Source organism: Aptenodytes patagonicus, chromosome 1 (genome assembly GCF_965638725.1).
Source record: "Aptenodytes patagonicus chromosome 1, bAptPat1.pri.cur, whole genome shotgun sequence".
Lineage (NCBI taxonomy): Eukaryota > Metazoa > Chordata > Aves > Sphenisciformes > Spheniscidae > Aptenodytes > Aptenodytes patagonicus.
Window position 1 is genome coordinate 87,956,681 of NC_134949.1, and position 6,270 is coordinate 87,962,950.

Here is a 6,270-nt window from a genome sequence, read left to right on the forward strand (position 1 = left end):
ACTATTGGTGTGGTGTTTATTTATAAACAGTAAGTATTTTTGGCTGCAGTGAAAGCAGAAGGACATTCATCCAGGAACATAAATGTAGTCTGTGCTCTTTCAAGATGGAGGAGTCTTTTTCTGGAAACTCTGAAGGGACTCCAAAAAGAATTAGGGGATTGGGAGATGATAAGCAAGTAAATGAATGGTACTTGCATAATTCTTCATCTGTGAAGATAGGTTACACTTGGATGCGTTAGCCTGCGTTCACCAAGAGGGGAGGTAAAGTTTCTCCCCTATATCACAATAGTGAACCCAGTGTGTGAAATCTGAGTATACGACACTGAAAAGGGCACCAAAGATTAGAAGGACTCAAGAAGGGAGCAACAAGGATGACTTGAAGCCTGGAAACACTGGCTGGCACTGCAAGATAACATGAACTCCAGACTCTCGTGTCTGAGCTCGTTCCACCTGAGCACGGGCTGGCATTACCTGCGTGGGAATGAGGCTTCTGACAGTAGAGGGCTCTTTAACCTAGCAGAAAACCTGCAGCTACCTAATGGTGGAACTGGAAATGAGATGCAGACCTTCACAGGAGAGCGCGATCATTAGAGCATACCTGGGTTTTCCAGCTCTGGCTACTACAAAACCTAGATGGGGCGTCTCAAAGAGAAGACTCAGGATCACCAGTGAATCATATAACCACCATAAGCACCTGCTGAGGCATCGAGGAGAAGACACACGCAATCCAGGAGGCTTTTCTAGTAGCTATGGGTACGCATGACTGTTGCTGTGCAAGATGTTGGTAAGACTTCACCCGTGGAAGAGAACTGTGCTCATTTCTAGCCAAGAAAGCTTAATTTGAAGTGCAAGTAAGAGCAAGCTTGTAGGATAGCCTACAAGCTATGGAGAGCTCACAATGTATGAGGCGGCTGGTTTGGTTAGTTAAGCAAAGTGAAGTCTATACTCAAGGGAAATAAACACGAGGGAGGAAGAACAGCTTCAGTGGAAGCAACACTGGCACAGGCACAAGAGAATATAAACAAGCTGTGAATCCATTTAAGCTGGAAATTAGAAAAAACTTTCTAACCACTACAGCAGTCAGGTTCTGGGGCAGCCTGCCAAGGGGACTAGTGGGGACAATAAAATTAACCAGTTTTTGGCTGGCACTTGAGAAGCTTTCACGAGGGATTATGAGACTGTACTGGTAAGAGATCACACTCGGTCACCAGGAGCCTCCTTCTCACTTTTGCTCCCACCAAACAGATCATCCATCTTCCCACATCCCAAAGCCAGTGCTAAATGCTTCAGAGGCAGATGCAGGGACTCCCCCAGGAGACAGGGCGAAGCCTCCCCAGAAGCATTTTCTCCTGATCCAAAGGGGCCGGGGCTCACTTGTGCTTGGAGCAGGAGGGCTTAGAGTTGCTTTTAACGCATGCACAAGTGCTGCAGTAATTCTGGACGTTCTTGTTAGCTGTGTAAGTGTCACGGCTCTTGAATCCAGCTGACATTTCAGTATCTATTGAATTAATCACAACATGAATATAATTGCACATTGTACAAACAATTTTGTTGCAAACAAACTCCTTTCCCCAACAGTGGAAGAGCCTGCCACCAGCAGAGGAGGCAGAGGAAAATCCAGCCCAGTTCCACACTGCACCGGCAGGGATGCTCCCGGAAAACTGGAGCAGCCCCAAAGAGAAACACCCAAGAGGTGGGTGGCTGAGGAACCAGTAGAGAAAGCAGGTGTTTTTTTCTGAGTTTTGCAGCTAAGTGCTGAGTAGTACTAGGAAAAGGGATGAGGAAAGAAGAGCCATGTGGGTGGGAACACAAAGACGCCCATGGAGAGGATGGCAAAGATGGAAAGGGGTCACAGAAGGAAAATGAGCAGCTATTCCAGGGCATAAAAAGGAGACATGAAGGATGTCAGGGATCTGAGAGGTGCATTTGCAGCTGCTGACGTGGACCGTGGGACTCTTTCAACTACGCTACCGTGCACTACGTCGTAGTCCTGCAGAGCCAGGGCCTCATCCCAGGGCGCCTGGTCCAGCCGTGGCAAGAGGCAGGCACAATCCTCAGTGGCTGCTGTCAGCAGGGAGCCTTTGTGAGAAGGTACGGCCCCATGGGAAGCAGACCAGGACACCCATCCGTCTATGTCGGTTCACCCAACAGACCAGACTGCCAGGAACCCACCTTCCATGAAAAGCCTTCGGAGAAGAGGTGGGCCAATGCCCCGCTAGAGCAGAGGTGAGGCATCCCTGCTTTTAGCTCTGGGGGACCACACAGCCGCATGAAAATCCCACAGACTGGTAAACGCAAGCTGGCCGGCATCACTGTGACCTCTGCAGTGTCCTCGCAGCCCTGAAGGATGCTGCAGCACCCACTTCCTGGCTGGCACTGGGGACCCGCAGGAGGATGGAGGCGGTGGGCGCGTATCCTGCTGCTGAGCGGAGGCAAGGCTGCCATCTTCCCGGGTCACCCCAGACCAGCCTGGGGAAACCTGCTGTCATGAGACGTTCCCCCCCGCCAGCGTGGCCTGGCACAAAGGAGGCTTGGTAATGTTTGACAGATACTTTGATACACACCAGCCCACCCGTTCATCAAAAAACAAAAACAACCCCCTTGTATGTCTCATTTGGGGAACAGAGGCAAGGGCGGCCTCAGCAACCCCCATAAGCAAAATGTTGGCTCCCTTTGAGGGGAGCCCTGCTGAGGGCCATTAAGCACAAAGACTACCTCTACCTCCAAAGGTCCCCCAGCACGAACCACCGGAGGATGGGAAGAACATGGGCAAGTCCTGCAGGGCGCTTGCCCAGCTGGTAGGCTCCTCTCCCCTCACCGGCTACAGATGGGCACCACAGCAGACGCTGGGCTGCTGGCACCATGGTGTCTGACCCCATCACCTTCAAGAAGGGGAGCAGCAAGCGCCCCAGAAGAAATTGCGCCCCCAGTAATGCAAAAGAATTACCCTCATTAACCATGATTCCTAATAAGAATCTGTGGCTACCTCTCAGCACAGGGTGGCTGGCAAAACTCAGACCCCAGCCAGATGTGAATTGGAGGAGCAGGGATAGGTCCTGTCCTACCTCTTCCCTTTTCTGAATCCAGATGTGAAAGTCCCACGTATCATACCCAAAGAGGGGTCGCAACGCATCACTGTGCAAGAGTCGTTACATTTTCTGTGCTGGGGCTGGCAGCCCTCCTGCTCCTCAAGCTGGGACGAACGCTTCGCCATACCCTCTCTTCTACAATCCCCTAAACCTCAGTCCTTTGCCAGGGCTTAGGGTGTCGTGTGTCCAGGTATTTCCGTTCTGCTCTGCTCGGGGACTGTTTTCTCAGTCTTTTCTTCGGGAGAAAACAGGGTTAAAAACACAAAGACATTTAAAATTAAAATGAAAACCTGTAATAATAATGCTCAGTACTTACCTCACTCGCCATCTGCAAAGTGATTTACAAATGTTAACTAATTAATTAATCTTCACAGCCTCTCTGACTGAAATTCAGTCATGGCTGAAGCGAGCAGGAAAATAAAAAAAACGTGGTTTTTCGGGGGAAGGGCAAAGGGAAACCTATGCTCCTGCCCACTGTTTGCCATCCGGCAAGGCAATTTGCAGCAATATTTTCATTCTGCACTGCACACCTCTCATTTATTTTTCAGTCATACCAAAGGTCTGAAGTAATTTTATCTGCTTTCTGCTTCCTTTTTCTTAATGGAGGTCTTAAAAGGTGTTCCCTTTGAAAAGTAAACAAAATGGAAGGCTTTCAGAGCTGTGCAGATGCCCCTTGAGCAAATACATTTAATACCAAACTCTTCCGAATTCCACAACACAACGAGCCTCGAGAGGGGCAAATAGGAAAATGGGAAGGGGGAGCAAGGCCTATGGCTGTGCCTGGCAAATGCCGCCATCGGAGAGCTGAGCTGAGCCTTGGAGGCGGGGGGAAAGCTGGATGCCACAAAACAAAGTTATGGCAGAAGCACGCAGGCAGACTCGCAATGGCTGGGATTTAGCCATGAGGATCCGAGCCTGGGGCTTCAGCACAGCCTAGGCCTGGCGTGGCAAGCCCCCCCAGGACCCCGTGTTGGTCCACGCTCTGGCTGCTGTCACCCATGCACGGGTTTTTGTGCTCACGAGACCGATGCCAGCGTGTGTACAGAGCTCAGGCGCTGCTCCGCCTTGCCGTGTGCTGTGCAGGGCACTCACACAAGCGTATCATGTGCGACTGGCGTGGAGCGCTCAGTGCTGGCTCGGGACGCTTCCAACTCCGCTCCCGGAATCTGCAGCCCGGATTTAAACTGTGAATTCAGGGTGTTTAAAAAGACCCTTTGTGCCTAATAGCCACAGTGGGGTTAAAGAGAGCAAAGCCCAACAGGTCAGAGAGGAGCCGACACTGGGGACAAAGAGCTGTTACGGCTACTCCTCCTAAGCGGCAGCGGGACTTTTGTGGGGCACAAATATCCTCCTCCATTATTGGTAACTTCAGCTTTCCCTGGAGGTGCCACCACTCCAGCCCTGTTACCACCACCGCTCCAGCCCAGCTCCTGCTGGACCTCAGCCGGCTGTTAAGACACGTGCTTTGTCTGGCTGCTCGGCTCCATCCCAAGCCCATTCTCCTCTCTCCTTCGCATCACACCCCAACGGCTTTGCAAGAGGCTCCTTTTTCAAAGGACGTGAGGTGCCAGACATATGGCAGGTGCTGAGGGCTTGCCAGGTATCACCTCCCCGTTGGCATCTTGGTCCCAGACTAGCCCTTCCCAGGGAGCGAGAGAATCTGATGCGCACAAACATTATTGCTCCTTGCAGACAATCGCAAATGCAGTGAGCACGGTGACTCTCCTCATTGAGAGAGACAGACGAAGGTGATGTGATGCAGAGGGAGGAAGGCTTGCGGTAACATAAACAAAAGCTGAAAGCCTTGTCACAACCCCTCCCTGCAACTTACAGAAAACAGGACTCATCAAGTAGACTCCCTCTTGCTGCACATTAGCCAGACCTCTCTAGGTGGGCTGAGACAACCCGTGGCTGAGCTGCCCCCTTATGCGCTCCCGCAGCCAGATTTACACCTCTCGTCTGGACAACTTCATGCCAAACCTCTCCTACTTGGCACTTTCTTGCCAGATGACTGCAGCTAAGGGGCTTGATGCCTCAGGGCACAGAATGGGGGAAAGGTGTGGGACTGCCCTAGCTCTTGGGAGACGTAAGCCAGTGACAAGCAGTCACCCCAGGACAGCTCGGCACATCCCTGCCCCTGGCACAGCTGGCTGGTATGCCCTGCCCTGTGACCTTACACACGGGGAAGAAAGCTGCTTGAAAGTTTTATGAGTTCACGGGTTCAGGTGACAGGGGTTTCCCACTGAAAGTTAGTGCTGTACTACAGCAGTCCAGAATTAGTAAAACAGCAATAGCGCACAAACCAGCATTTTGTGGTGAGTAGTGAGATGACATCACACCTTGCTACCACTAAAACAAGCATGGTCTCAGCCCCCCTCCCCACCCCCTTAACAAGGCTTGCTCCCACCTACGTTGCCTCAGCTCCAGCTCTCACTTGTCTGCACAGGGAACTGACCCAGAAGAGAACTCACCCGGGCCAGTGAATTGAAAAAGTCTCCGTGCAGACAAAGATCAGGGCTTTCCCTTGTTGCATTAATTTTCCAGTGGTTTGCTCACGCACAGACACCCAGGTTCAGGGAATCAAATTTTAGCATTGGCACAGGGAAAGCAGCAGAACCAAGCGGGGGTGGGAGTCACGGTGTCAATTTACATTTACATCAGCGTACACCATCGTGGAACAGCGGCGCGACACTCGCATCCATCTGACTTGGCTTCAAGCCGGTCTCAAGGATGCATCCTCTGAAGAATCTGATGGTTTTTTCTGGGCATCTCACAGGAATCGATTTAATTGAAAAGATCTTTTTCGACCAGGCTCCAACATCAGCCAAGAATGGCTTAAGCAGCATCTATACCATGAAAACTCACCCAGATGGGCATTGACTCCGCTACCTTCAACTCTGTCAGACAAGTCCCCACATCACTTTCCGTTTCATCCAGGATCACTGAGCACGTAGCATTGACACTTTATCCTCAATCTCTGCACCTTCCTCTGAGACTACCTGAAAAGCACCTCTTTTGAACGTTCCACATGCAATCAATCACACGAGAAACTCTTTAAATAAGATTTGTGATTCATTCCTGCTTTATGGACTCTTGTCCCAGCTCTATTGAGCTACTGTGGCACTGCTCTTTGGAAAAAGGAAGTGAGTATTTTGAGGATATATTCCACCCAGAAATGGGA